The sequence below is a fragment of the Bos indicus x Bos taurus genome, chromosome 1, assembly GCF_003369695.1.
Source record: "Bos indicus x Bos taurus breed Angus x Brahman F1 hybrid chromosome 1, Bos_hybrid_MaternalHap_v2.0, whole genome shotgun sequence".
Classification (NCBI taxonomy): domain Eukaryota; kingdom Metazoa; phylum Chordata; class Mammalia; order Artiodactyla; family Bovidae; genus Bos; species Bos indicus x Bos taurus.
In genome coordinates, this window is record NC_040076.1 from 3,890,001 (window position 1) to 3,907,524 (window position 17,524).

The 17,524-nt window shown below is 46.7% G+C and overlaps 1 protein-coding gene across 2 annotated transcripts in view; it reads left to right on the forward strand.

Moving 5' to 3' along the window:
* TIAM1 (T cell lymphoma invasion and metastasis 1) overlaps positions 1–17,524 on the forward strand; it is a 465,511-nt gene that overhangs the window by 141,775 nt on the left and 306,212 nt on the right. Inside the window, exons 2-3 of one of the 2 annotated variants that reach the window (XM_027538923.1) lie at positions 13,463–13,634; positions 17,222–17,458. The gene's annotated coding sequence lies outside the window, so the exon portion shown is untranslated. The remainder of the gene's footprint in view (positions 1–13,462; positions 13,635–17,221; positions 17,459–17,524) is intronic. The other variant, XM_027538787.1, reaches the window with a different exon arrangement.

Consider the following 17,524-nt stretch of genomic DNA (forward strand, 5'->3'; position numbering starts at 1 on the left):
TTGGATGGCTTTCTTGATGGCTCAAGTGGTAAAACATCTGCCTGCCATGTGGGAGACACGAGTTTGATCCCTGGGTCAGGAAGATATCCTGGAGAAGGAAATGGCAGTCCACTTCAGTATTGTTGCCTGGTGAATTCTTGCATGGACAGAGGAGTTTGGTGGGCTACAGTTTATGGGATTGCAAAGACAGACGTGACTGAGCAACTAACACACACACACACACACACGTCTATGTGAAAGGGCAGGTGGGCACTGAAATTTATGGTAGAAATTGGTTCATGCAATTATGATTGCAGAGAAGTCCCTTGTGCTGCCTACTGTCTGCAGGTTGGAGACCCAGGAGAGCAGCTGTGTGGTTCAGTCTGAATCTGAAGCCTGAGAATCAGGAGTGCCGGTGTCCCAGGGCAGGGGAAGATGGATGTATCAGCTGAGAGAGAGAGAGAGAGAGAGAGAGAGAGAGAGAGAGTTCCCTTCCTCCATCCTTTTGTTGTATTCAGGTCTTCAGTGAATTGGATGATGTCTGCTTACATTAGAGACGGTGATCATTTTTACTCGTCTATTGATTCAAATGCTTATCTCATCCAGAAAAACCCTCACCGACACATCCAGAAATAATGTTTTACCGACTCTCTAGGCATCTGTTTGCCTAGTCATGTAGACACATAAAGTTAACCATCACAATGATGGGTGTGAAATAGGGATTCCTCATGGGAAGTTGACTCCGTGTACTTGTGGGCGCTGGAAGAAGTTCAGGAAAAACAGCCGCAGGAGTAGGAGGAAGAGCCAGGACACATTGAGGCCCAAGTTTTTCCCTGCCTCCCACCTTGATGATGACGCGGGGTGACTTGCAGAAGAGGCTTGCCGCTGACCTCGGAGCTGCACGTTTGTCTGGCTCAGGAGCTCCAGCGTCTGTCCCCACTACCGTGCCATACAGAGCTCACCACCCTGACCCTACCTGCTTCTCCACTTGGGCTTTCAAGTTCAGTTCAGTTCAGTTCAGTCGCTCAGCCGTGTCCAACTCTTTGTGACCCCATGAGTTGCAGCACGCCAGGCCTCCCTGTCCATCACCAACTCTCGGAGTTTACTCAAACTCATGTCCATCGAGTTGGTGATCCATCCAACCCTCTCATCCTCCGTTGTCCCCTTCTCCTCCTGCCTTCAATCTTTCCCAGCATCAGAGTCTTTTCCAATGAGTCTGTTATTTGCATCAGGTGGCCAAAGTATTGGAGTTTCAGCTTCAGCATCAGTCCTTCCAATGAACACCCAGGACTGATCTCCTTTAGGGTGGACTGGTTGGATCTCCTTGCTGTCCAAGGGACTCTCAAGAGTCTTCTCCAACACCACACAGTTCAAAAGCATCAATTCTTCAGTGCTCAGCTTTCTTTATAGTCCAATTCTCCCATCCATACATAAGTACTGGAAAAACCATAGCCGTGACTAGATGGACCTTTGTTGGCAAAGTAATGTGTTTTAAAGTAATGTCATTTCAAATGTCTTTGAAATGTGCTTTCAGAGCCTGAGTAAACTCCCCTGATGGCTGATTCTAAACAAGTAGCTCCTAGGAGAGGGGATTCTGGGAGGTGTAGTTCCTGCTTAGCTCCAGCGACAGGGTACATGCCTCCCAGTGCTCGTCTCTGGTGCTCTTTCTGTTGTGACGAAGTACTCAAGAGGATGTCTTTATATCCATCTGGTGCTTTTTCTGAATTTTGGAGTATTTCTTGACAATAGATCATCAAAAGAGGAATCGTTCGGTTAAAAAGTCTAAACACTCTAGAGAGCACATGTTGCCAGTTTACACAATAAGATTGTGCCGGTGACACCACCAGGGCAGTGGATGAAGCGTCTTCTCTGACTGCTCTGTGGCTGATCCTGACTACTGTATTCTTTCTCCTCGAACTTCTTGAGGTTTTCGTTTGAATTGTTTATAACTGTCCTTTCAGATGAAGTGTTTTTTTTTTTTTTTTTTTTTAAGTTAAAATGACTTGGCAATAAGTAAAGACTAGTGATGGTTGTATCTCTTGAGGTTGAATCACTTAGTAGATCTTGTGAGTAATAGATAAACCACCCTTTCCTGTTTTGGGGACTCACTAATTGTAACAGCAATAAAGTGCAAGGGTTAATTAGTTGAAACAGGGGTATTGAAATGGGTATTAGCAACTGCAGTGAAAGTTAGAAGCTCATTTGGTGTCAAGCTGCAAAGTTCTCAGAAGTCATGTGTCAGACTTGCTGTAGAATATTTTGGGATAGTTTCTGATTGCAGGGAGTCAATTTTTTGCCTTCTCTTTTTAAGAGAAGTGTTCTATAAGAATACTTTTAATTTTAATTGGTAACCTCTGATCCTGAAAACATAATCTGTCATTTTCATTTCTCTTGGTTCTTGTCTGGTGCTTTAACATCTGTCCTCTTGATTATAGGCTCTGGTCCTCACAGACCTCTTGTCCCTATGTAGATGAGTTTCCTTCCTTGTTCATTTCTATTGGGAAATGGCAGGAAAACCAAAACTTCATGAACATCAAGGTTAAAAAACCATGTTGTAGGGCTTCCCTTGTGGCTCAGTGGTAAAGAATCTGCCTGGCAATGCAAGAGATGGGTTCGATCCCTAGTCTGGGAAGATCCTGCATGCTGCGGATCAACTAAACCCGTCTCCCACAGCTGCTGAGCCCCTGTGCCACAATTACTGAAGCCCGAGTGCTCTAGAGCCTGTCCTGTGCAACAAGAGAAGCCACCACATTGAGAAGCCCACGCACTGCAACTAGCGTTGCCTCTTCTCTCCACAACTAGAGGAAAGCCCGTGCAGCAACAGAGACCCAGCACAGCTGTAAATAAATAAATGAATAAAAATTTAAAAAAATTAAGAAAACCAAAAACAAACCCAAACTCCCTATTGTCTATGACCCTGTGTAGAACAGAATGTTTCAGCTCTCTGTGTGTTGTGGCTTTTTCCAGTATGGTTTACCAAGGCACATTTATGAATCAGATATTAGACCACATTCCATCGACTTTGGAATTTTAAGTCATATTTAATATTCCCTTTAAAGAGTGGACCACAGTTGGTTTCTTACCCATGCCGCCAACAATCAAGCAGTCAACCCACTGACTCAGTTTTAGTGTAAATCAAACCTGCATTTTCAGAAACCACAAAATATGTGGGTTTTCTAATTCAGACTGAAATGAACTGAAATATACTGGCTTGTGATGGGGGTACGTACTTCCGCTGAAAGTGGAATGTTGCCATGGAGCCTTCAGCCCATGAAGATAGCTTCTCGTCTGGGGAGAGGGATGTGGTGTGGAGTTTCATCTCCATTCTGGCCACTTGGAGTGGGAAAGAGTGGTCCCTGGGACCAGCATCATACCCCCGTCATCTGGGCACCTATTACAAGTGCAGATTCTCAGGCCTCACCCTGGTGAGCCTGCATTTTCACAAGGTCTCTGGTTGATTCTATGCTCAGTTTGGCCTGAGAAGCCCTGTCCTGGAGAAAGCTGTTTGAGCTGCTCTGCCACCATCACCATCACCTTCTGGCAGGGCTTTGTTCTGGGGAACACTCAGACCTGTGGAGTGGACTCTATTTTATTGATCTGTGTATTGATTGGTGTTGCTGAGGTTTGTTAAAGTTCCTGAAATTCTTTGGAAGCAGTCCCTTGGAGAGATTGACTTCATTTCTCCGTCGTGAAGTCTGATGGAGCAGAATGGGCTTTTTCTGCTTTTCATCTGATCATTTTGCTGGGTCTGAGAGCGCCATGCTGCAGGGTGTGGTTAGGATAAGTGTTGGGAGACTTGAGGTTTGATCTCTCTCTTTTTATAAAAATTTATTGTAAATTTGTGATAAAATATGTGCGTGCCTGCTATGGCTTCAGTCATGTCCGACTCTTTGTGACCCCATGGGCTGTTGCCCGCCAGACTCCTCTGTCCATGGGATTCTCCAGGCAAGAACACGGAGTGGATTGCCATGCCCTCCTCCAGGGGATCTTCCCGACCCAAGGATGGAAGCCACGTCTCCTGCAGCTCCTTCATTGCAGGCGGATTCTTTACCACTGAGCCACCGGAGAAGCCCTAGTACATTCGTATTGTGTGTAATCAGTTTATAGAACCCTTTCTATCTTGCAAAACTGAATCTGTACCCATCAAACAACAGTTCTGCATTTTTTCCTCCCCCAGCTCCCAATAACCACCATTCTACTTTCTATTTCTGTAGATTTAATTATCCTAGGTTCCTCACATAAGCAGAATCACAGTATTTGTTCTTTTGTGTCTGACTTCTTTGTCCTAGCGTCATGTCTCCAAGTCCATTCCTGCTGTAGCACGTGGCATGGTTCTTTCCTTTTGAAGGCTGAATGATATCCTTTTGTATGTATGTATCACATGTTTAACCAGTCATCCGTCTGTGGATCCTTGGGTTGCTTCCATCTTTGGATTGTTATAAATGATGCTGCTGTGATTGAGTGTGGACCTTCAGTTACTACAAGCTGGAGGCGAGATCTGAGACAAATCAGTGAACTTCTGCATCTCATTTTCCAGTGCTTTAAAAGTAAGGAATTCAGATGCTTTCCAGAAATAGAGACGCAGATGCAGAGAATAAATGTGAGAATACCAAGGCAGGAAGGGGAGTGGGGTGAGTTGGGAGATTGATACTGTATAAAATATGTAACTGATGAGAACCCACTGCAGAGCACAGGGAGCTCTGCTCAGTGCTGTGGTGACCCTGAGAAAGAAGGGCACGTGTATTCGTATGGCTGATTCACTGTGCTCTGCAGCAGGAAACCAATGCAACATTGTGAGGCAACTATGCTTCAACAAAAATTAATACAAAAGGAAAGTCAGATGCTTTCCAACATTCTCTTAAGTTCTAGTTATAGGATACTAAATAAAATCTATATCTATTGAGTGACTAAGCACACTCACTATTTAAAAAAATTATATGCATTCTAAGGATTTCCATGGTTCCTCCTGATGATACCATGTACCTTTCTTGAGCTGACTTAATTTTTGAATATCCTTGACAGTAGAATTTGTGCAACTTTTTTTGAACAGCTTTTTTGGGCTCCAAAATCACCGAAGATGGTGATTGCAGCCATGAAATGAAAAGACGCTTACTCCTTGGAAGGAAAGTTATGACAAACCTAGACAGCTTATTAAAAAGCAGAGGCATTTGCCAACAAAGGTCCGTCTAGTCAAGGCTATGGTTTTTCCAGTGGTCATGTATGGATGTGAGAGTTGGACTGTGAAGAAAGCTGAGCACCGAAGAATTGATGCTTTTGAACTGTGGTGTTGGAGAAGACTCTTGAGAGCCCCTTGGACTGCAAGGAGATCCAACCAATCCATCCTAAAGGAGATCAGTCCTGCATGTTCATTGGAAGGACTGATGCTAAAGCTGAAACCCCAATACTTTGGCCGCCTCACGAGAAGAGTTGACTCATTGGAAAAGACCCTGATGCTGGGAGGGATTGGGGGCAGGAGGAGAAGGGCACGGCAGAGGATGAGATGGCTGGATGGCATCACCAACTTGATGGACATGAGTTTGAGTAAACTCTGGGAGTTGGTGATGGACAGGGAGGCCTGGTGTGCTGTGATTCATGGGATCGCAAAGAGTTGGACACGACTGAGCGACTGAACTGAACTGAACTTATTGAGATATAATTCATATACTGTTTGATTTACCATGTAAAGTTTACAAACTAGTGTTTTTCCCCACCACGTTCTCAACGTTGTGCAATGGCCAATCTCCGAACATTTTTGTCATCCCCAAAAGAACCCCTGTACCCATCAGCAGTTACCACCCATTTTCCTCCAGCCTGCCGCCCCCCAGCCCCCATTCCAGCTTAGACAATCACTAATCTATTTCTGTCCCTGTGGATTTGCCTATTCTGGATGTTTCATATAAGTGGGATCATAAATATGTGACCTTTTATGACTAACTTCTTTCACCCAGCATAACGTTTGCAAGCTTCGTGTGTAACTTTCCAAGGTGTCAAGTAATCTCACATGTGAGGGGTTCGTTTATTATCAGCATCATATTTCTCCTCATGCCAAGAACCAGCTGTCGGACTGGGGCTGAAGACATAGCACGAAATACCCAACACATCCCCTGGCTCTAAAGAGCACCCTGTCTTGTGGGCAAGATGGGCATTAAGTGAATTCAACATAGATGTTAATCACAAAGTACTGGGTTCTGTACTGGAGAAACTTCGGGTGCTTTGGAGGGTATACCGGGCAGAAGGTGAGGGGAGCTCTGACTCAGTGCCCTCGTCTTCAGGATGATTTCTGTCCACAGAGCTCACGGGGGGCATCAGGGTCTACTATGTGACTGTTGGTGATGATGATATGGTAAAAAACGAGACCCCATTTGTGTCCTTGAGAAGCTCACCCTGTCACAGGTCAGATGGCCAACCACGCTGATGGATGGTTCAGAGTATGGACTGTGGGTGCTGGAGCTTGGGTGGACCTCCCCAAAACATTCAAGGGAGTCTTTAGGGAGCCACTGTGATGCTTGAATGGAATTCTGATAGATGAGTTCAATGTCTTAGGGAGCCTCCCTGTGCGTGGAGGGAAGGGACATTCTGAGCAGAGGTCATGAGTGCAAGTGTAAAGATACTCGGAGTGTTCTTTGGGGATGGGGCATCAAGGAGCCTGGTGTGGCCATGGCGTGGGGACCAGCTAAAGGAAGGAGGCAGGGACGGTTGTGAAGCATCTTAGAGCAAAGGTTAGCAGCTTTATCCTCCACGTCTCAGGTTTGCATCCTTTAGTTCTGAGGACCTTCACCCCCATTTGGGGCTGTCACTGCATCCCTTTCCTAAATGTGACTCGCCACAAGGTGGCATATTTTCCAGTGGCTTTTCTAGACAGCACCAGAATCCTCTGCAGGGAGCTGTCTCCTCTGCAGTGTCAGTGCTGAAGGCACCGGAGCTTTGAAAGTAGTGAAGGATCAAGCCACTCTTTTAGTTTCACTGGGACATGGGAAAAGAAGAAGTTGGGAGACAGGCAGGAAGTTGAATGGAGCCATCAGCTGCAGGGTATAAAGTTTTTCTGGGCCCATATTATAGGTGGAGAGGGATTCTGTGAGCTGTCATTTATGGATAGTACCTGTCATGGCTGGTAAATAGATGTGAGATTATGGGCCAGTCCATCATAGCTTTAGGGCCTGTTTCATCATACATCACCTACCTTGATATCTAGGATTCTACACGGTGATCAAAAATGTTGTGACATGTAAGGTCCAGCCGTCTAATCATTTCCAGGCAATCTAACCATCATAGTGCATGTTTTTATTGAAGTAAAGTTGATTTACAGTATTAGTTTCAAGCACATATTGTGTTATATTTTTAAAATAAGTGTTTCTTTATGTATTTATTTAGCTGTGTCAGGTTTTAGCTGTGGTACGTGGGCTCTTTCTCTGCAGCACACGGCTTCTCTCTAGTTGCGTTGCCAGGGCTTGGTTGCTCTGCGCCACGTGGGATCTTAATTCTAAACCAGGGATTGAACCTGAGTCCCCTGCATTGAAAGGTGAGTTCTTAACCTTTGGACTGCCAGGGAAGTCCCAACTGTGTTACATTTGAATGCATTCTTACCCAGGACCACTGAGGCAATCAGTGCAAAGAGATGCAACCCTTTATTCATCCACCACTACATTTATTGCATGCTGATAGCTATAGCTTATGTGCATTCAGCGATTGCATCTCCACGCTGGAGTGCCCTACACCGTAATCAGGGAGGTGGCCCAGGGCAGCAGACTGTGAGTTCAGGTGTCAGCAGGCCTCCCCCGCATGTTGATTTCATGCAGTTGTCTTGGTATTAATAATGAACGTTGTCATCCTTGTTCCTACCTGGGCTTGTGGAGCTCTTACCTGTGGCATCTCTCAGAATTTCTGTGGATTCTCAGAGGATGGCGTCTAATGGATCCAAGGCTGATCATGATTGGTCACACGAGTGTCTGCCTTGTGCTTCTTCTCTTGATGTGCCTTCATCCATCAGTCACCTGCTCTAATATCTGCTTGAAGAACTGTCTTACTCGAATCTTTATGGTGAGAATAGCTAAGTCCTTGCCAAGGGGCATGTTGCATGCAGAGATGCTGGAGAACGACTCTCTGACATCTGAGATTTTTGTCACCTGGAAATGAACATGTCAGATCCCTGAGACTGGCCAGGCCTCATGACACAGTGTCTTCAAGGTTTACCCCAAATAATCCTCCCCAACCCCACGGTGTCCACCCCATGATACAGTACCAGGTTACTCTCTCAAGGTACCCTGCTTATCACTGTATGTATCAGAATCTGAACTTATCTTGTTTATTGAATAGAAATGATCTTTTATTGCACTCTTGCAAGTACCCACTGGCTGAATCCTGGCAGCAGCCCCAAGAGGGGCTACAGCTTATCCCAGGATTTTAGGCTAGGCAGTCTGGTTCCAGAGACCAGCTCCTAGCCATTATGTGTGTGTTGTATCTTTACCAATAAGAATATCAGTTCTGTTGAGCTTGTTTTTCTTGGTACCAGGAACAATGCTTCTTCATAGGCTCTAGAGAATGGTGAAGGAATGAGTGCGTGGTCAGTTCCTGGTCAGGAAGAGTTCCTGGAGACATTCAGGTCTGTACTGTGCAGGAGTAGCCAGCCAAAGGCGGATGCAGATGGAGGTACAGGACATTCCTGGCAGCAGTCATGGATGGTGTGAGCTCAGACTTAAAGGGTTCCTGTGCTCCTGGGTTGTTGGAGAGAGACTTGAGACACCAGGCTGGAGAGGTAGGTAGATGGGAAGCTCCAGAGAGGATGTTTCTGTTACATGTCTTGTTGAATCCTAGCAGAGTCTTTCAAAGTATGATCAGGAATCCAGCTTTGTCAGAATGTGAGTGAAAAGTGAAAGTTGCTCAGTTGTGTCTGACTCTTTGCAGCCCTCAAGGACTCTAGACCACCAGGCTCTTCTGTCCATGGAAGTCTCCAGGCAAGAATACTGGAGTGGGTTGCCATTCCCTTCTCCAGGGGATCTGCCTGAGCCAGGGATCCAACCCAGGTCTCCTGCACTGCAGGCAGATTCTTTACCATCTGAGCTACCAGGGAAGCACAAGATTGGTTGCATCAGGGTCTGGGGTAGGGGACTGAGGAATCTGCATTCTAATGCTCTTGCTGGGTAATGCTTATGCACACAGATGCTTAGGGATCACTGCTCTGAGAAACAAGATAACTGCTAATAAAGTTATAACATTATTTTTATCTTGCAACTTTTCTTCATAAGTATCCCCCAACTCCTATGCCCAGGAGGATGGAGCTGTGAAGTAATGTATGTCCTAAGGACACTTTCCTTCTGTTGATCCTGTCTTAGTCAGCTTGAGCAGCTATAACAAAAGCATCATAGACTGGGTGGTTTAAACAAGACACATTTATTTCTCACAGTTCTGAAGCCTGGAAGGTCCAAAGTCAAGGCACTGGTGAGAGTTACCTTCCTGACTTAGAGAGGGACATCTTCTGTTGTATCCTCTGATGGCAGAGAGATTCTCCCATTACTCTTCTTGTAAGGGCACTAATCCCATTCATGGGACTCCACCCTTATGACCTAATCACCTTCCCAAATGCCCGCCTTCAAACACTGGGGATTAGTGCTTCAAGACAGTGACAGACTTTCTTTTCTTGGTCTCCAAAATCACTGCAGATAGTGACTGCAGCCATGAAATTAAAAGTCACTTGCTCCTTGGAAGAAAAGCTACAACAAACCTAGATGGCATTTTAAAAAGCAGAGACATTACTTTGCCGACAAAGGTGCTAAAGTCAAAGCTATGGCTTTTCCAGTAGTCGTGTATGGATGTGAAAGTTGGATCATAAAGAAAGCTGGGTGCTGAAGAACTGATGCTTTTGAACTGTGGTGTTGGAGAAGATTCTTGAGAGTCCATTGGACTGCAAGGAGTCAAACTAGTCAATCCTAAAGGAAATCAATCCTGAATATTCATTGGAAGAACTGATGCTGAAGCTTTTATACTTTGACGACCTGATGTGAAGAACCACCTCTTTGGAAAAGACCCTTATGCTGGGAAAGACTGCAGGTGGAAGGAGAAGGGGGTTTAGAGGATGAGCTGGTTGGATGACATCATTGACTCAAAGGACATGAATTTGAGCAAACTCAAAATCTGGGAGATAGAGAAGACAGGGAAGCCTGGCATTCTGCAATCCATGGGGTCCCAAACAGTTGGATACAACTGAGAGACTGAACAACAAATAATGAATATTTTCATTCCATGGCAATCCTTCTTTGTGTGTTTATCTTCTTTTGACTTTGGGACTTCTGCTTGTACACTGTATTATTAGAGTACTAGGGCTGCCTTAACAAATGGAAAAAGCACCACTGATTTGATGGTTTACAACAGAATTTCATTCTCTTGCATTTCTGGAGGCCAGAAGTCCAAAAGCTAGGTGTTGGCTGAGTCATGCTTCTTCAGAAGGTTCTAGGGAAGAACACCTCCTTGTCTTTTCCTAGCTTCTGGTTTCCTCTGGCAGTCTCTAGCATTCCTTGGCTTGTAGCTGCATCAACCAGTTTCTGCTTCTGTCTTTACATGACCTTATTCTCTGTGTGTCTTCTCTTCTTTTAATGTTACCAGTCATCAGATTTAGGGTCATTCTAATTCAACGTGACCTCATCTTAACTTTATAACATCTGCAAAACTCTGCCCTAATAAGATCACTTTTTGGAGTTATGTGGACATAATTAGGTGGTTGTGAATTTTCAGGGACACCATGTAACTAATTACATAGAAGTTTGTGTTGTGAAGGCCATTCTGCATTGTCAGACAAAGATTTGAGAAGTATTTGGTCAAAATTTGGTCAAATGCACTTCCACCAATAACAGTAACAACAACAACGAAACAAGTCAGGTGGTCACTTCAATTCTAAATTGGTGCAACATCTTGGTGCAACATGTAAACAGTCTTGCGTGCTTTACTCAGAGCCCATGTTGGGTTTGTTTATCTTCGTAATCTTTAAGTTGACTTCCATATAGGATGCTGGAAAATTCTTTTGCAAATATCCCTTTAGTAAGCCTCCCTGAACTAACTGTTTTTCACACTCAGTTGCTAGAGATTTTTGGAGCTTGAGTTCACTGGCATCCAGAGAGGGTGTCAGCAAAGTAGAAGGAACTAACCCTGGGGTCTGTCCAAGGGCAGTGGCTGATGTCACTAGCCTGGACCATGCTTTTGACTCCAAGGAATTTTTTTCCTTTCAAAGCCTGTTTTCTGTACCATGATGTATTGTTACGTGACAAAGTCAAGTGTGTGCTTCTAATCCAGTCTAATCCATTTACCACATTCTCAGGGAGCTCAAGCTTTCCTGTAGATGTTTTTCCTAAAGTCACCCTTTTAAAATTTGCATGTTTTCTTTCTTCTAAGGATGTGACCTGCTTTAACTTGTTTCTTCTGGTTCCACTTTTAGTTTTCCAGTTTCTGACTTTTAGTTGCGGGATCTGTAAACTTCCTTATGTGTGAATCTTTGCATCTTTTATTATATCTCTAGGTTAAAAAATCTAGACACAGATTTACTGGGTTCAAGGGTGTGAACTTTTAAATTCGTCTAATGCATTTTATTGCTGAATTTGTGTCCAGAAGGAGTGTTTTAAATGCTGTCATATCAGTGTCTAAATGTGCTCATTCTAACAGTTTCCTTGCAAGTACAGATGATGTTTATCTGTTTATTAGGGGTCAAGATCTTGGGGAAGGTGGGTCTTTTCTGTATATACATGGGCCCGTCAACCTGGTGGCTCAGATGGTAAACAATCTGCCTGCAATGCAGGAGACCTGTGAGAAGGGAATGGCAACTTACTCCAGTATTCTTGCCTGGAAAATCCCATGGACAGAGGAGCCTAGCAGGAGGAGCCTACAGTCCATGGGTTGCAAAGAGTTGTATACAACTGAGCAACTAAGCAGATCGAATTACTACATAAGATGTGTTACCACCTTGTTTTTTAAAAAAGTTTATTTGTTTAATTAGTTGTGGGCCTTGGTTGCAGCAAGTGGGATCTAGTTCTCTGACCAGGAATCGAACCCAGGCCCCCTGCATTGGGAGCATGGAGTTTTAGCCACTGGACCACCAGGAAAGTCCCATTCTGTTGTTTAATGCTGATACGTCTCTTGCTTATTGGTGCCAGCTTATTTAGATCTTCTCATTGTTTTACCTCCAGTATTCTTGCCTGGAAAATCCCATGGACGGAGGAGCCTGGTGGGCTGCAGTCCATGAGGTCGCTAAGAGTTGGATACGACTGAGCAACTTAACTTTCACTTTTCACTTTCATGCACTGGAGAAGGAAATGGCAACCCACTCCAGTGTTCTTGCCTGGAGAATCCCAGGGACAGGGGAGCCTGGTGGGCTGCCCTCTATGGGGTCACACAGAGTCAGCCAATAATTAAATTTGTCATGTATGCATGGACAGGTTAAGAGAATTAGCAAAAGTAACCCCAAGAATGATTCTTCCTGTGTGTGCCATCCAGGTACAGGTTGCATTCATGAATGATCTTTGCCATTGTTTAGTCGCCTAGTATGTCTAACTCTTCACGACTCCATGTACTACCCCACTCCAGTCTTCTCTCTCCCTCACACCATCTCCAGGAGTTTGCCCAAGTTCATGTCCATCTCATCTGTGTTTTCTATCCAGCCGTCTTGTCCTCTGTCACCCTCTTCTCCTTCTGCTCTCAATCTTTCCCAGCATCAGGGTCTTTTCCAATGAGTCCGCTCTTTGTATGAGTGATCTTACTTAAGGACTGTCTAGTCAAAGCTATGGTTTTTCCAGTGGTCACATATGGATGTGAGAGTTGGACTATAAAGAAAGCTGAGCGCCTAAGAATTGATGCTTTTGAACTGTGGTGTTTGTTGGAGAAGACTCTTGAGAGTCCCTTGGACTGCAACGAGATCCAACCAGTCCATCCTAAAAGAGATCAGTCCTGGGTATTCATTGGAAGGACTGATGCTGAAGCTGAAACTCCAGTACTTTGGCCACCTGATGCAAAGAACTGACTCATTGGAAAAGACCCTGATGCTGGGAAAGATTGAAGGTGGGAGGAGAAGGGGATGACAGAGGATGAGACGGTTGGATGACATCATCAACTCACTGGACGTGAGTCTGAGTAAGCTCCGGGAGTTGGTGATGGACAGGGAGGCCTGATGTGCTGCGGTCCATGGGATTGCAAAGAGTCGGACACGACTGAGCGACTGAACTGACTGAACTATCATAGAGGCGAAGAAGGAGAGGGCCAGAGGTGTTCAGTGACTTGTTGGAGGCCTCCGACGTGATTGGTGCTGAGCTGGTTGCAGGGTTAGGGCAAGTTCTGGCGGGAATGCCGTGGGTACCAGCTGAGTCTGGGGGAAACAACGGGAAGGGGTGCAGAGAGCGCTTTTCTTCTACCTTCAGCCGTGAGTTTGTGGAGAGGCGGGAGGCCTGGGAGACAGCTGAACTTCAAAGCCACCTGAGTGTGTAACCTTGACCCCCTTTCTTTTGTTCAGCTGCAGGCAAAGAAGGGCCAGTTCTAAGAGGTCTTGCTGCACAGCTCTCTCCGAATGGCTGCTCTTTGAGACCGAGTTCTGAGTGGAGTCCTGTGCTGTCGGACTGGCGGCTGCCTTTCTTCTCTGGCGGTGTGTATGTTCTCCATGTTTCCAGGGGAGCTCTTATAAAAAGGTTGGTCTCAGTTTCCTTTTCATTTGGGGTGACCTCTCTAACTCTCTGGGTTTAAAGCTGCACGGAGTTCATTGCCTGCCTTTCGTCTTGGAGCTGCCCTGTGATGCCGAAAGGGCTGCGGGGACCTCTCCTTTCATCCACAGTCTCACGCTCTCCCTCACCAGGGCCGTTCTGGTGCTCCTGTCTGAAGCCGCTGGGGTGGGTGAGGGGGACACCCCTGGCTGTCCCTAAATCCATGTTGGTAGCCGGTGCAAAACCCCTCACTCAAGATGACAGCTGTGGTCCATGCAAGGATGCTGTGGAGACCTTTCTAGAACTGGCCTCTCTGCCCTCCCACCTTAGCATGCATGCTCAGTCGTGTCTGACTCTTAGCGACTCTCGGGCAATTCTTGGGACTGTAGCCTGCCTGCTTCCTCTGTCCATGGGATTCTCCAGTCAAGAACACTGGAGTGGGTTGCCATTTCCTTCTCCAAGGGATCTTCCCTACCCAGGAGTCGAACCTGCGTCTCCTATGTCTCCTGCATTGCAGGTGGATTCTCTACCACTGAGCCACCAGCATCTGCCCCTACATAGTACCCAGAGGGCAGCTGTTAGGTCAGATGCTCTGCTCAAAACCTTCCTGTGCTTTTCAGCAGCCCGACCCCTCCACCCACAAGGCATCAAAACCAAAGTGTTAGCAGTGGTTTCAGGGCCTGGCAGGAGCTACCTTCTCCCTCTGCGGTTCTCCCATAGCTTCTTCACTCTGGCTATGGCTTAGACATGCCAGGCAAACCCCTGCCTCAAAGCCCTCATCCTGGCTGTTCTCTCTGCTTGGAGCCCTTGTCCCCTAGTAACCACACGGGGTGCCCTCCAGCCCTGTGGACGTGGGTCTATTGCATCTCCTTTTCAGTGAGACTGTTATCCCAGGTGAGCCCATTGAAAACCATCGCGAGTGTGTCCCCCGCATCCCTGACTCTGTAGGTAGAGTGTGGCTGAGAGTGTTGCAGGCCGTCCACAGGGACTGGAGGTGGACCGACCTGTGTTGGTTCTGGCACGGATGCACCTGTTCCCGCCTCCTCGATGGCAGGAGGCTATCTTGCATGTTTTGGCAGAGTCTCTTTTAGAGACCGTTCCTGTTTCATTCTTGGGTTTCAGGCCATTCCACAATTTCAGTCTGTTGTGGCGATTCAGCCCCTGATCGGGGCCTTTGCTTGGGTCATATTTAATGTTTAAGGTTTCACTTCGGAGGCCACTACCAGCTGTGGCCAAGTAGTCCCCCAAGTTCCAGTAGTGTCCGGAGAGCCCTCCAGTTTCAGTTGCGAGACCCACTCAGGCTGTTAAGTCCGCTTGTAGGAATTTAACTAATTAGTGATGGCTGGTGGTGAGACACGTATTTAATAAATCCCTGAGTTTATCTCGGCTTTATGGAAAATCTCTAAGCCTCGCAAACCCATAGAAGGTTAGTACTCCTTGGTTCAGGAGTCCAGGTGTCAAATCGAATGAGAACATTGCTTTATGAATCCCAGGGGCTGGCGGATGGCTAAGAAAATCCTTACTGCTCCAAGCAGCTGTTTACAGTGGGTCTGATCAGGTTCCAAGGTGAAGGGGAGGGTGCATTTAGACTCCCTGTTCTTCCCAGTGTGTAAAAAAAATTTTTTTTTTGAAAAACTTTTTTGATTGTGCTGTGTAGCATGTGGAATCTTAGTTCTCCAGCCAGGGATCAAATCTGTGTCCCATGTATTGCGAGCATGGAGTCTTAACCACTGGACGGCCAGGGAAGTCCCTTCCCCAGTGTTGTGATTGCATTTCCGATCTTGGCCTGTATCCATTGCTCGTTTACTGTGTGTGAAGCAGCAGAGTGGGTGCTGTGCCTGCTGGGGATGATCCCTGCTTCAAGGAGTTTATAATCTGCCAGAGAAGATGAACGTGATGATCAGTTATTGTAACATAATGAATCTGCATCAAAGTGTAAGCAAAGTGGGGCAGAAGCCCTGAGCAGGGCCCCCTTTTGTCTGGGGACTAAAGATCCCTTTGTGGGAGGCACAGCCCTTGTTGTGGATCCTGTGGGGTGAGGAGAAGATGAGCAAGGGTTGGGGGGTACAGCCCCAGGGCAGTGATGGAACGTGAGCTACAGGCCTCAGTGGAGCGGGGGGGGGGTCTTGTCCTGTGCGGTTGGTGGACAGGGTTTGTGGGGGCCAATGTGGAGGGGGAAAGGGAAAGTTCAGAGGGGCATTGTGTTGTGGAGGCCTTTTAAAGATGGCGAGGGCTTCCCTCATCACTCAGTTGGTAAAGAATCTGCCTGCAATGCAGCAGACCCCGGTTTGATTCCTGGGTTGGGAAGATCTGCTGGAGAAGGGATAGGCTACTCACTCCGGTATTCTTGGGCTTCCCTGGTGGCTCAGCTGGTAAAGAATCTGCCTGCAATGTGGGAGACCTGGGTTTGATCCCTGGGTTGGGAAGATTCCCTAGAGAAGGGAATGACTACCTACTGCAGTATTCTGGCCTAGAGAATTCCATGGACTGTATAGTCCGTGGGGTGGCAAAGAGTTGGACATGACTGAGTGACTTTCACTTTCACTTTCAAGGAGTTTGAATAGTACTAGCAGAAAATAAAAACCTCCAGCAAGTCACTCAGGAGAGGAGAATGACACTCATCATCTGTCTTGTAGAGAAATCCCTTGAGTATCGTTGGGAAGGCTGGTTGGCCATTGAAGGTCTGAATGACACCGAGGCTTGTTAGGAGCTCGGTGGGAGGTGAGCTTGGCCTGGGCGGTGGCCAAGGGCCAGACATGGACAGGATGGATGGGAGAGGCGATGTGAAGGCAGCATCCTGTTGGTCATGGCCAAAAACAGAGGCTGACATTCTCTGTAAATCACTCAGGAGCTCAAAAGACCGCATTCCCTTCCATGGGCAGTAAAACGAGTCACAGAGCCCTTGAAAGGAAAGCAAGGTGGAGAACATGGAGGAAACACTGAGAATGTCTAACCCAGAAGAGGCTATGGCAGTCCCATCATTGCCCCGTGTGATGGAAGAAGGAAGGTCTTGGTACCAAGAAAAGCAACCTGGGAGCGGGCAGGGTGGTGCATTCTAGCTACATTGGTTTCTAGCATTAATAACTGATCACCCACATTCCTCATTCCTGGATTAGAAACTTTTTTTTTACCTGTCAGTGACTGTTTATTGACAAAATGTACCGCCGGAGTCCCTTGTGGCTCAGATGGTAAAGAATCCGCCTGCAATGCGGGAGACCTGGGTTCGATCCCTGGGTCGGTTGGGAAGATCTCCTGGAGAAGGGAAAGGCCACCCACTCCAATATTCTGGCCTAGAGAATTCCATGGACAGTCCATGGGCTCCCAAAGAGTCAGACATGACTGAGCGACTTTCACTCACTGCTGGAGTAAGCAGTGGCTTGGAGTTCAGTATAACACGTGGGTAATAGTGTTAGTGACTCAGTTGTGTCCAACTCTTTGTGACCCTACGGACTGTAGCCTGCCAGGGTCCTCTGTCCATTGGATTCTCCAGGCAAGAATACTGCTGTGGATTGCCATGCCATTCTCCAGAGGATCTTCCTGACCCAGGGATTGAACCTGGATCTCCTGCTTTGTAGGCAGATTCTTTACCATCTGAGCTACAGGGAAGTCCTGTCATATGTGGGTGGATATGTGATTTTCAATATCAGAACTGGAACCTTGTGAATGGGGCCAAGTCCTGGCCTGCCCTCTTCCGCGGCCATCCTTGACCCGCACATCTCCACTGCTCCCACTGTGCAGAGGAGCAAACTGAGGCTCAGAGAGGAGAAGCCACTGGTCCAGAGTCACACAGCTCCTCTTCATCTCGCTTGCAGGTGAGGGCAGGAAAGGAAAACCCCAGGGCTGGTGTGGGGGAGGGGGGTTTGTTGGGCCACAGACTG